General features: G+C 30.8%; 1 pseudogene; it reads left to right on the top strand.

Annotated features, from left to right (window-relative positions):
- Positions 1-9,252: 9,252 nt before the first annotated feature.
- LOC149892988 (uncharacterized) lies at positions 9,253-14,430 on the top strand (annotated as a pseudogene).
- The last annotated feature ends 577 nt before the right edge of the window (positions 14,431-15,007 follow it).

The raw sequence follows: 15,007 nt of genomic DNA on the forward strand, positions 1-15,007 counted from the left end.
ATTATCGTTAAAAATGAATAACGATATTTTTCGATTTTCGAATTTTTCGATACGTTCTGATAAAATATCGTTTTTGTTTCGAAACTTTTTGATGTTTTACAATAATTTGTATTAGATAAAACTAAAATTTAAAAACCTTACTTTAACTTATTTTGCTATGTATTTTCTTAATCTATTGATTAAAATGTTGATAAAAAATTAAAATTGCCTTTTTTTTAACGCCATTTTGTAGATAAAGTTGCTAAAAACGGCTTAGCCGGTTAGGATGATAATTCAACTGTTTATTTTTTTAAAATAAGACACTGTTTTCATGAAATCCAATATTGCCAACCTAGCTGACCCAAGAATGCCACTTATAGGGGGTAATAGTGTACACATCCCATGGTCACCTGGTGCAAATTTTGAAATCTTTTAGGTACGTCTGCGGGAAAAAAGTGACTGAAGTTACAAAAATGGAAAAAATTTACCTTCTTTTTTGACTTAGCAAAACCGCAATAAAATCCATACTATTATTCATAGACCAATAAAATTTGGTGGCAATGTAGCCTATGCCAATACCAAGATTTTGGTAAAATTTTATCCCAATCCCTGCAGTATAACAGAAGTTATGGTAGTTTTAGTGTTGATTTTGTGTTGTTTTTTTCGCTTCCAGTGCAAAACTTTACTTATTACTGCCTATTACAAGCCCCCAGGCCTTAATGTGGGTAACACGTGTGCTCTAGTTGAATATACCAACAACATTGTAAAATAAGGATTTTGATGTTCTTACCAAAATTTTTGTTTTCGGGGTCAAAACCTTTGTTCTTGAATGAGCCTTTTTTACACCATATGGACTTTTTTCTATATAAAACCTTATATGACAGTACTATTAGTGCCCCATAAGCTTTATTTTAGCTAAACTTCTACATTAGAAGTTAGTTGAGACATTTTAACAGATTTTTTGATGAAAATTATAAAAAATCTTGACATTTTTTACTCTAGTAAAATGGCGCTTTTTCTACACATGGATGTAGCCCTGAGGATTTTTGAGCAAAGCAAGGAAATGTGTTGAAAACCTTTTGCATGTGATTTTTAACTGGTCAACATGTATTGTCTGTTGAATAACCCAATTCATACATAAAACCAGCTAAAAATGCCTAGAATTTCCTTTGTGTTTTGTTTTCAAAATCATTATCAAATGTACAAATTGTAAAGTTCAATAAATTTACACTAACAGTGAATTAATTTCTAAAATTTATTCAACTCTATTCTTTTCTTGTGATATCTTCACACTCTTTTACTTATTTGACATGCCATTTAAAGCACTGGTCAGCTTACTAGTCTCAAACGGTACTAAACTTTGACATAAGATTGGCACAAGCTTTAAATATTTTATTTGAAATTGACCATAATTCATTATAATGGGTTACTAATGAGCTTAAATTTTCTTCTAACAAGTAAAATTGTTCTTCTAAAATGAAGCTGAAAGGATGAAAACTTTTCATTATTTTCTAAAGGTGTTTACTACTCAAATCCACAAGACAACTGAACAGCCTTCCTTTGTATTCAGGGTGGGTTTTATCTCTTTTGTATCTTGACCAATGCTGGTGAAAGTCTTGATGTGTAGTCTCAACAGCCTGTTAACTGAATTGTCCTAAGGGCAATTGTTTTATGTTTACAAAATCCTTGATGTGATGGAATACTGTGTGGATTTTGGGCGTTATGCTTCCAAGTTGGATTGCCAAATATGTAGCTTTAAATTGATCAATCTTGACAGAAAAATCCTATTTTAGTACATTTTCAAAGCATGAATTTTCAACCCAATTAAACTTTTTGAAAGGTTCAATGACAGCAAGAACTTGGGTGTTGGAAGTTTCTTCAGCAAGACATTGTAAAACCTCAAAATTTTTCAACAATTTCCTGCATTCAAAGTGTCCGCCATGATACGGATTTTGGTGAATGTGAAGCATGGCTGGCCACTTTTCAGCATCAGACCACGCAGTTTTGAGAATTTTGAAGAGCTGATTGACTGTGCCCAAAAGAAGGTGTAACTCCATTGGTGGAATGATGTCTAGAATCAGTGTATCCTTGGGTCGATTTTTAATTGACTTGTGAACAACATTGCCAAACATTTTTTGCCTTGGCCAACACTCTACCCGATTTTTCAAAAGACTTGAGATTTCTTTTGACTGAGCCAAGTGTTCTTAAACTGCCTCTGCAAGCAAGGTTCTTTGAGTCAAAATAACACCAACAACAAGGGTGCATGCTTGAGTGTGTTTGAAGTCCACATATAATGTTGGCAACTTTCATGTCACATGCAATAATCAACTTCAGAGCGTCTGCATTGATAAGTGACCAGACCTTTTGAATATTAGAATGAGTTTCTGGCAAATCTTCAGTAACTGCTACAAGAATTTGTCTTTTCACACTTGTTGCTTTTGCCGCTCTGGAATTCAAAAGTCGCTTTTGAGGTAGTGAGTTCGATTTATCTTGTTCTGTGAAACTCTCAATCACACTGACACAAAACTTGAAAAAATCTTTGCCTCCATCAATGCCTAACTTGACAAAGTAGCCACCAGAACAAACAAATATTTGCAATGAACAACAACATGGGTTGTGTCACAACCTTTGGAATCTGTGGTTTACAAGTCTGTGAAAGTAAAAAACTACTTCAGTTGTTGACCAGCCATTTGAAAATTGGTATAAAAGTTGGGCTCAACCATCTTCTTGTCTGATGATTGATGAACAGTTTCCACTAAGTTTTTGATCGTTGGCATCTTAAGGAGTCAGTGGATTGTAGCTGTGTACCTAAACAAATTGAGCTATAATATGAAATTGAAGGATATGATAGACAAACATTAAGAATTCTGGCAATGTTATTTCATTATTAACATTACTAGAGGATTCTCTGTAATGTCATCAAACGAGATGCCTAGATTTAATTTGATTGGAGTTCAAGATAATGATTGTCTTTAGAATCCAGCCATCTTTGATAATGTGAGTTTAATACAATAACATATAAGTCACATTGAGGTAGGTGTATTTCAAATAAATAACATATGAAGAGCATATGCTATTTATTTGAAATACATTTACCTCAATGTGACGTATATGTGACGTATATACATGCTATATGTAGAGCTACATATTTAGCTAAATCAATCCAATTACTTCAGCCTAACAATTGGTATATTATAAAAAATGAAAAACAAAATTGTTTACCACAAACAACGATTTTCAAGTGAAAGGTTTTATAATTTTGGATATTTCTGCAAACGTTTCAGTTCAGTGCCACAAAAACAAAGTCTTGTAATGAGTTTAACATTTTACGATATTTACGTCACAGCGTACAAAACCAAAGCAAAAATCAAATTCATCATGTACGCTCTTATTCAAGTAATGATGGGTTGATATTGTTAATTCTTCTTATGCAAAACCCTTTTTCTTATCATTGTTGAAACAAAAATGGAACAAGACTAAAATTAAAACACTTAAAGTTTTGAAATTAAATTTAAGCATATCTTATGATAGAGTTGAAAAAATATTCATTTCAAGAATAGTAAGCTGACCAGTGCTTTAAATGTTATGTCAAATAAGTAAAAGAGTGTGAAGATATCACAAGAAAAGAATAGAGTTGAATAAATTTTAGAAATTAATTCACTGTTAGTGTAAATTTATTGAACTTTACAATTTGTACATTTGATAATGATTTTGAAAACAAAACACAAAGGAAATTCTAGGCATTTTTAGCTGGTTTTATGTATGAATTGGGTTATTCAATACACAATACATGTTGACCAGTTAAAAATCACATGCAAAAGGTTTTCAACACATTTCCTTGCTTTGCTCAAAAATCCTCAGGGCTACATCCATGTGTAGAATAAGTGTCATTTTACTAGAGTAAAAAATGTCAAGATTTTTTATAATTTTCATCAAAAAATCTGTTAAAATATCTCAACTAACTTCTAATGTAGAAGTTTAGCTAAAATAAAGCTTATGGGGCACTAATAGTACTGTCATATAAGGTTTTATATAGAAAAAAGTCCATATGGTGTAAAAAAGGCTCATTCAAGAACAAAGGTTTTGACCCCGAAAACAAAAATTTTGGTAAGAACATCAAAATCCTTATTTTACAATGTTGTTGGTATATTCAACTAGAGCACACGTGTTACCCACATTAAGGCCTGGGGGCTTGTAATAGGCAGTAATAAGTAAAGCTTTGCACTGGAAGCGAAAAAAACAACACAAAATCAACACTAAAACTACCATAACTTCTGTTATACTGCAGGGATTGGGATAAAATTTTACCAAAATCTTGGTATTGGCATAGGCTACATTGCCACCAAATTTTATTGGTCTATGAATAATAGTATGGATTTTATTGCGGTTTTGCTAAGTCAAAAAAGAAGGTAAATTTTTTCCATTTTTGTAACTTCAGTCACTTTTTTCCCGCAGACGTACCTAAAAGATTTCAAAATTTGCACCAGGTGACCATGGGATGTGTACACTATTACCCCCTATAAGTGGCATTCTTGGGTCAGCTAGGTTGGCAATATTGGATTTCATGATAACAGTGTAAGAACAAAAGCACTCAAAAATATTTTTAATTTTTAAAAAACGAAAGAGTTTTTTACTTTAAAATGTCACAACAATTGTAGTTTATTCAATTAAAATTCAGCAAAGTCCTCTTTTTTTAATAATAAATACTTGTAATGAAATTAAAATATAGTTTAGCTAAAATGTTGCCGCTTATTGCAGCGAATGAAAATTTTCGGCTTTGGTATTGGTTTCGGCCGAGACCGAATCAGAAATTTCTGCTTAAAAAACATTTTACCATGGACGTATAAGAGATGGGTGTGCAATGATATTGTTTTTTTTTTGACCCATGCTCGTTGTGTATAGTAAAACAGGGTAGAATGAAATAGAGGAAAGAATGAAATAGTTATGAATATGTTTATTCTTTTGCTCTTAATTAATTATTGAACAAACTTTTTGCAAATATTTAAAATGATTTTGTTGTAGAGAATTTCTTCTGAATAAGATGATATCAATTTTTAATTTAAAAAAAAGAGTTTTTTTTATAATTTGTTTTCGAATGCGTAATAATATTTTTTTTCTTTTTTTTTTGAAAAAACGGACATAAAACTCTCGGAAATTAAATTTGATATCATTAAACTTGATAAGTACACTGGTAGAACTTTTTACACTGGTCAAGAATCTTTTTTTAAATTAAATTTGCTATTCAGGGAAAAAAGTTATGAGTTAAAAACGGAAACAAAGAACTGTGGGTTTGAACGAAATATGCTAATTGCTCACTTGTTAAATGCGGCATTTATTAGTTAAATCTCAAGTGACCAACCAATCTCTGTTAATTTTTTTGTAAAAATTTTTAAATCGATTATTATTAAATCTATTCCAATATAAAATATCCCTTGAAACAACTTGCACTCAAAGAAAAAAAAAAACCACCGAAGAGCAAGTTGCGGTGTACAAAGCGGTGAATTTTCACTTAACAAAACTCCTCAAACATTCAGCATACCAGTAACAACTCTTCACAGGCGTGTCCACGGCTAAGGTGAAACAATTGGGAGTTGTTCAAACACGAGATTATTCCAATTTTCGTAGATACGCTCATCAAATTATCCAATAGGGGCTTCAGAAGAACTTTTAATGACATCATTTCACTAGTTACTAACTATTTAACACCAAGATCATTTGTTTCCTAATGGTACACCAGATGAGATTGGTATAAGCTTTTCATAAACCTGTGGATTCATATGTTGAGCATTGAGCATACTGGCTTGTTTCCACTCGACATAAATAAAATCGATCAGTCAATATTGCAAATTGCTAATACGTTTGAAACACCATCATCCCAACCACCAGAATCTATGATAGTACCACCGTCACTACTTGCACCAGCCAATGTCTTCTGAATCTACACCAACAATATCTAGCATCAACATAGGTCGCAAAGCATCAGCTTCAAAGACACCTCCAAAGTCAACTCACCTGCAAACAACCTCCAATATTGTAGTAACTCTGGTTGTTCAAAATGAAATTCAAATAGAGGTTAAAAAACAATTGCAATCGGCCCAATCGCTTGCAGCAGCTTTGCAACAAATTTTCGCATTCAACACGTTGACATAAAAGTTAACGAAAAAATGTAGGCATATTAAGGTTCGAAAGGGAGTGTCTAAATAAACCTGAAATTCTCGAGCGATTGAAAGATGCTGAGAACAACAAAGCAGCAAAGTAAGCTAAAAAACAACGTAAACTTAGCTTTAATGACGAGCAGCAAACAAACCAAGCAGCAACAGCGACTCCAATAACAATAACACTACAAAATAAGTGAAGTGTAAAAAGTGCCGGAAAAAGTTTAGGCAAAGCTTCAACAAGTCAAAATAAGGAATGGTACCAGTGTGAAAATTCAAAATGCAAGGTTTGACTTAGTCAAACATGCATACCAAAGCGATATGTAAAAGGTGCTGAGTTTTATCGCATCAAAAAGTGCCGCACAAGTGACATCAACTCAACCTCAAGTACATCTCAACGAATCAAAATCATCACAAAAATAAAGGTTTTTTATTTGACTGTTTTTTTAATTGCTAATTTATTTGTTCTTTTTTTAAGTGTTGTTTTAATTACACATAGATTTGCGTATTTCACTTTCCCCGAATGTGAGGGTAGAATGAAATAACTTTTTTTTCAATTAAATAAAGTTTCTTAAAAACTAAAAACATTTTTTTTGATTTGCATATATTAAAAGACAGCTCAAAGTTCTCCACAACTTTAAAAAAAAAAATTAAAAACCTTTTTCCCGTAAAAAAAACTAGTTAAAACTTTTAACTATTTCATTTTAACCCAATTTACTCTATTGGTACAACAGTCTTTCGTAATGGACATTTATAGTGCGCAAGCGCATTACGTATAAATTAAAATGCGCAGCTAAAGCTGTTATTTTACTTGCCTCGAAAACGGAGCATTTGGAGGTATTTTAAATCTTTGATATATACGATACGAATATAATAAAACTTGTTAACAAACATTATTTTTATTAACTTACAGTTTAGTAACTACAAACAATAAGTAATAAAAACCAAAAAAATCACATATGAAGCTTTAACTCACCTGCCAAGTTAACCGAGATTTTATCGTGGATTTTACTATCAGTCATACTCTTTGATAAAACTTACGAAGATCAATTTTTTTAAGAAAGTGTTATATATCATTCGAAAGAACAAAAGTTGAGCTGTATTATATAGCGTAGTACTTTTACTAGCCATTTTTTTACACAAAGATTTGAAGCTACAAAGTTGAGTAATATTTCGCTTCTTTTCTACGATTGGTAGAATAATTAGTACAATAGGGCCGACTCATTTCGACATATTTAAATACCTTATACAAAAATGTTAAATATACAAATAATTATAACTATATAATTTTGTGATGCATAATTATTTTATTATATATGACTCTAATATATATATATATATATATATATATATATATATATATATATATATATATATATATATATATATATATATATATATATATATATATATATATATATATATATATATATATATATATATAATACATGCAACTCTAATTTTTATCATATAGTTTTTTTTCTTCGAGGGATGATCGGGGGTTTTAATGAAGTTGCAGTTAAGTTATTTCTTATAAAATGATCTCTCATTATACATTCTAGTTTTTGCGTACCAGACATGCTTGAGTATATTCTCCCAATATTATTGAATTCTGCATGTATACTCTCGCCACCTTGCTCCCCATACAATCCAAGGCCCACTCCCCATGTGCTCAAAAAAACTCCCATGTGATTTTCTAACATGTGCATTTTCGGAGTTATTGACTCATTAGACCAAGTGCTTCTAAAAAACTTCATTAGTTCGCATACAGTTGTTTCTACAAAACAAACAAACAAGTATTAAAAAAAGGCCTTTGCTACTTGAAGCGCATTGCGCTCTATGCAGCCATATGCTACTCGGAGCGCAATACTTTGTACGCATGCGCTAAATCTTGTTGATGTTTTGAACAATTTTGATGTGATTTGCTTTTATTTTGCGATAATTTTTTTGTTCAAAATAATGTCGCTAAAAGTTCATGATAATTTCTTATCCTGGAATGAATTTTTTCGAGCAGTTGAAATACACTGTAATGAAACATTCCAACTCATGGTTAAACATGGTTGCAAGCAAGCGGTAACAGCTAATGTTAATACCAAGCTCGACCAAAGACCTTATCCTGAAATGTTTAAATACGTGTACTATAATTTGATTATATTTAACTATATAATTTAATATAATTTGCTCTGATAAGCTAGTAAACAAAATGGTGGAACTAGGTACAGAAACATTTCACTATTATCTAAACCAATCAGATAAATTTGAAGAGATGGTTAGTTATGGCAAAAGATTTGAAATTTTCATTGAAGACTAACAAGTATCAGGTAGTAAGACAACATCTATCTCATCTGAAAGCTTTGTAGTGGGTCCTTGTAGTTCTGGTAGTTCAGTAAACAATGATCCTATGAAATCTTCTAATAAAAATACAATTATGAATGAATATCAGGATAAAGAAATCTTTGTCAAAAATAATGAAAATCCATTTATTGATGATCGTGTAAAAGATGAAGTCACTGGATTTGAGGATAATCATAAATAAATCTTTAGATGTCCAAAGGTTATAACTTGTTAAACCACCGCTTAAGTTGCTAAAAGTTGCATTATTGGAATTACAGTATCAAGGTTATGTAAAGAATAACCAAATTAATTATGTTGGCTCAAAAGAGCTATAACTGTAATAGTCTATAACAAAATAACAAAATAATATATATATATATATATATATATATATATATATATATATATATATATATATATATATATATATATATATATACATACATATATATATATATATATATATATATATATATATATATATATATATATATATATATATATATATATATACATATATATATATATATATATATATATATATTGATTGCCATCACATACAATCAAGGTACTGGATGAGTTAGAAAGGTAAGTTCAAAATATTATAAGAGTTTATATATTCTTATCAAATACATAAGAAAATAGAATTACAAAAACATAAGAAGTTTATGATTTTTTTTTGGAAACTATTAAAAAAATCATAAATCTTGTATATGTTCAATTTTGTATAAATTCTGTTCTTTGTTTTATAAATAATAATTTTTTTCTATATTATCATAGATATAACAAACTAAAATATGAAAAGATAACTCCAAGTGAAATACACATAAAGATTGGTGGTAACCACGGAGGTGGTTCATTTAAAATGAGTTATCAGGTAGCTAATGTTGCTAAACCCAATTCAAAGAGAAACACGACAGTTTTCAATATATTTGAGGCCAAAGACCATAGAGCAAACCTCAAAATTTCACTCTAAAAACACATAGATGAAATTAGACAGCTTCAAGGAATGAAATGTAGGTGAATAAAAAAATATTTTAAAAATTTATATGTGATTTGAGTTAAAAAAATGTTTGCAAATAAAAAACATAGCTATTTTATAAATTTTAATTCATTATTATTTTAGGGATAAGAGTTTGCATGTATTTATATTTGGTGATTATGCATTTTTGTGTGCTATTTATGGTATCACAGGAGCAACTGGTTAGCCTATAATTTTTAACTTAACAAGTCATCATTGCTGCTTATTCTGTGAAATCACATCAAGTAAAATGCAATTTAAGCCAAAAGCTCGAACACGACCAATCCTTTTGAGAACGCTTGAAACTTTAAAATCAGATTATGAACGATTTAAAAAAGATGGAGGCAATATCAAACATGCAAAGAATTTCAATAATGTAATTGATGAGCATTTATTTGATATACCAATTGAACAGGTGTATATTAATTGTTGCTAAGGCATTAATGCCAGTTGTTTTTTTTTAAGTATAGATTTTTACAGCCAATTCTGACCACTGTGAAGTGGTTTGAACCAAAGTTTCGGCCGAAACAGAATAAGTAAAAGTATGGACCTATAAGAGGTGGAAGTGCAACTCATTGTTTAACATCAGAGGGGCCGCAGAAATCAGAGAGCCATGCGAGTTTCCGACAAACTCTAAATTTTCACCCGTCAACAAAAAAATTTATCAAAATGGCTGCCCACAGATTTAAAACAGAAACTCTGATTACGTGGTATTAATTAAAGCTTTTATAGCATTTTTTTAATAAGACTGTTCAGGATAAAGTAACTAATTCACGCGTTGACAAATTACTAAACAAATTACGCCGAGGTAAAGGGAATTAGTTATCGGCACGTACAGATTTTCATAATTTTTTCAAGATGAACAATTGTAAATTCGGGAACTTTTTTTGTGTAAACAAAGTCTGTCAATGATAAAATACAGTAAAGATATTTTTAAAATGACTAAAAAAAGTATAGAAAAATATTAAAAAGCTTAAACAAATTTTTTTGTCAAGATCTGGATTCATTCAATTTCTTGTTCCTTCAATCGCCAGCCTTAATTTTGTGTGTCTTTTTAGTATTTTTTCCGACGTGTCGCCATTTTTTGCCTCGACTACCCTATAAGCTCTGTAATATATATTCCACTATGCATTATTTTTTTAGTAGGTATATTTTCCAATTGGCTTTTTTATAACTCATTTGATAAAAAAAAAGCCTTTTAAAAAGCTATTCAAATTTATATTTATCTTGCAAATTGCGGCCAGATATTTCATGTTTTCGTTTTTCATATTTCATATATTGTTTCATTTGTCATAAAAAGCACATAATTCCCCATTAGTTTTTGTTAAATAAAAACTAGTTTATATATGGCTGGTAAATCATGTTATGTTAATATTAAATACTTAGTTACTCTTTCGGTTTGCCGTAATTTGTCTATGGTAAATTCCTTAAAGCTATGACAAATTATTTTTTTCTTTATTGTATTTACATCCATTTTATGTATAAGTTATTTATCTTTAACTGTATATATTTCTGTTGTGAAAGATAAAGATAGAAAATTATATAATATTCATAAACTGGAAGTCTACAGCAATATAGTAGATGGAGTAGTTCCCTGGAAATAAAACCATTGTGCTTTAGGTAACTCCAAAACTATTTAATATTTTGTATTATCTATTAAATCTTTAGTTATACATGTGCTAAAGTAGTTAAGTAAATGACCTCAATTTTTATATCACTGCAGCGTTATTTCCTAAAGTATTAAGAATGTCTAGCTATATAAAATTAAGCTTAAAACTTGGTTCATTGCTCTATTCTTTAATAACTAAAAGGAAGTTGATGTGAATGGTTAGACGAGACCAAAGATTTTCAACGAATCCGACAGACTTTACTATAACTTAATTTCTATTGTTTAAAACAAAAGATTTGTAACAATATAAAACGAGCTTGGGTCGCAAAAAAAAACAATATCGTTGCACGTCCATCTCTTTTATGTCCATTACTGAAGACAGCTTAAAAACGCCTTGTTTAAGGCGAACTAAAGATTCAAACATCTTTTTAAGATGAAAAAAGACGTCTTAAAGATGTCTTGAAAAGGTCTATATTGCCCGTTGAAAAGACGTTTTACAAAATACTGCTTTAAGTGATTAAAGACGTCGTTCTCAAGACGAACAAAATATTTATTTAACACTAGAAGCCCCAGGTTTTTTTATATGCCTATAAATCCTAAAGTAGATTGATTAATCCAGCTTAATCGCAACTTATCGTACATCTCCTAATGTGTTATTTAGTTTATTCCTTTTTCAGTAAATAATACCAAAATAAGTTATAATATATCAATTTTTCAACGTTAATATTTTGGCTTTGACAAAGTGTCAAAGTCCTGTTTGGATCAGTTGATCCACCTTGGGGCTTCTAGTGTTAATTATATTTTAAGAAAACTGAATAGTATTTAATAATGGTATATTTAAGTTGCTACTACTGCACTGTTATCATGAAATCCAATACTGCCAACCTAGCTGACCCAAGAATGCCACTTATAGGGGGTGATAGTGTACACATCCCATGGTCACCTGGTGCAAATTTCGAAATCTTTTTGGTACGTCTGCGGGAAAAAAGTGACTTTGAAGTTACAAAAATGGAAAAAATTTACCTTCTTTTTTGACTTAGCAAAACCGCAATAAAATCCATACTATTATTCATAGACCAATAAAATTTGGTGGCAATGTAGCCTATGCCAATACCAAGATTTTGGTAAAATTTTATCCCAATCCCTGCAGTATAACAGAAGTTATGGTAGTTTTAGTGTTGATTTTGTGTTGTTTTTTTCGCTTCCAGTGCAAAACTTTACTTATTACTGCCTATTACAAGCCCCCAGGCCTTAATGTGGGTAACACGTGTGCTCTAGTTGAATATACCAACAACATTGTAAAATAAGGATTTTGATGTTCTTACCAAAATTTTTGTTTTCGGGGTCAAAACCTTTGTTCTTGAATGAGCCTTTTTTACACCATATGGACTTTTTTCTATATAAAACCTTATATGACAGTACTATTAGTGCCCCATAAGCTTTATTTTAGCTAAACTTCTACATTAGAAGTTAGTTGAGATATTTTAACAGATTTTTTGATGAAAATTATAAAAAATCTTGACATTTTTTACTCTAGTAAAATGACACTTATTCTACACATGGATGTAGCCCTGAGGATTTTTGAGCAAAGCAAGGAAATGTGTTGAAAACCTTTTGCATGTGATTTTTAACTGGTCAACATGTATTGTGTATTGAATAACCCAATTCATACATAAAACCAGCTAAAAATGCCTAGAATTTCCTTTGTGTTTTGTTTTCAAAATCATTATCAAATGTACAAATTGTAAAGTTCAATAAATTTACACTAACAGTGAATTAATTTCTAAAATTTATTCAACTCTATTCTTTTCTTGTGATATCTTCACACTCTTTTACTTATTTGACATAACATTTAAAGCACTGGTCAGCTTACTATTCTTGAAATGAATATTTTTTCAACTCTATCATAAGATATGCTTAAATTTAATTTCAAAACTTTAAGTGTTTTAATTTTAGTCTTGTTCCATTTTTGTTTCAACAATGATAAGAAAAAGGGTTTTGCATAAGAAGAATTAACAATATCAACCCATCATTACTTGAATAAGAGCGTACATGATGAATTTGATTTTTGCTTTGGTTTTGTACGCTGTGACGTAAATATCGTAAAATGTTAAACTCATTACAAGACTTTGTTTTTGTGGCACTGAACTGAAACGTTTGCAGAAATATCCAAAATTATAAAACCTTTCACTTGAAAATCGTTGTTTGTGGTAAACAATTTTGTTTTTCATTTTTTATAATATACCAATTGTTAGGCTGAAGTAATTGGATTGATTTAGCTAAATATGTAGCTCTACATATAGCATGTATATACGTCACATATACGTCACATTGAGGTAAATGTATTTCAAATAAATAGCATATGCTCTTCATATGTTATTTATTTGAAATACACCTACCTCAATGTGACTTATATGTTATTGTATTAAACTCACATTATCAAAGATGGCTGGATTCTAAAGACAATCATTATCTTGAACTCCAATCAAATTAAATCTAGGCATCTCGTTTGATGACATTACAGAGAATCCTCTAGTAATGTTAATAATGAAATAACATTGCCAGAATTCTTAATGTTTGTCTATCATATCCTTCAATTTCATATTATAGCTCAATTTGTTTAGGTACACAGCTACAATCCACTGACTCCTTAAGATGCCAACGATCAAAAACTTAGTGGAAACTGTTCATCAATCATCAGACAAGAAGATGGTTGAGCCCAACTTTTATACCAATTTTCAAATGGCTGGTCAACAACTGAAGTAGTTTTTTACTTTCACAGACTTGTAAACCACAGATTCCAAAGGTTGTGACACAACCCATGTTGTTGTTCATTGCAAATATTTGTTTGTTCTGGTGGCTACTTTGTCAAGTTAGGCATTGATGGAGGCAAAGATTTTTTCAAGTTTTGTGTCAGTGTGATTGAGAGTTTCACAGAACAAGATAAATCGAACTCACTACCTCAAAAGCGACTTTTGAATTCCAGAGCGGCAAAAGCAACAAGTGTGAAAAGACAAATTCTTGTAGCAGTTACTGAAGATTTGCCAGAAACTCATTCTAATATTCAAAAGGTCTGGTCACTTATCAATGCAGACGCTCTGAAGTTGATTATTGCATGTGACATGAAAGTTGCCAACATTATATGTGGACTTCAAACACACTCAAGCATGCACCCTTGTTGTTGGTGTTATTTTGACTCAAAGAACCTTGCTTGCAGAGGCAGTTTAAGAACACTTGGCTCAGTCAAAAGAAATCTCAAGTCTTTTGAAAAATCGGGTAGAGTGTTGGCCAAGGCAAAAAATGTTTGGCAATGTTGTTCACAAGTCAATTAAAAATCGACCCAAGGATACACTGATTCTAGACATCATTCCACCAATGGAGTTACACCTTCTTTTGGGCACAGTCAATCAGCTCTTCAAAATTCTCAAAACTGCGTGGTCTGATGCTGAAAAGTGGCCAGCCATGCTTCACATTCACCAAAATCCGTATCATGGCGGACACTTTGAATGCAGGAAATTGTTGAAAAATTTTGAGGTTTTACAATGTCTTGCTGAAGAAACTTCCAACACCCAAGTTCTTGCTGTCATTGAACCTTTCAAAAAGTTTAATTGGGTTGAAAATTCATGCTTTGAAAATGTACTAAAATAGGATTTTTCTGTCAAGATTGATCAATTTAAAGCTACATATTTGGCAATCCAACTTGGAAGCATAACGCCCAAAATCCACACAGTATTCCATCACATCAAGGATTTTGTAAACATAAAACAATTGCCCTTAGGACAATTCAGTTAACAGGCTGTTGAGACTACACATCAAGACTTTCACCAGCATTGGTCAAGATACAAAAGAGATAAAACCCACCCTGAATACAAAGGAAGGCTGTTCAGTTGTCTTGTGGATTTGAGTAGT

Source organism: Hydra viridissima, unplaced genomic scaffold (assembly GCF_058129835.1).
Source record: "Hydra viridissima isolate aposymbiotic clone 2 unplaced genomic scaffold, HvirCarnegie_v1 scaffold_1, whole genome shotgun sequence".
In the NCBI taxonomy this organism is placed as follows: domain Eukaryota; kingdom Metazoa; phylum Cnidaria; class Hydrozoa; order Anthoathecata; family Hydridae; genus Hydra; species Hydra viridissima.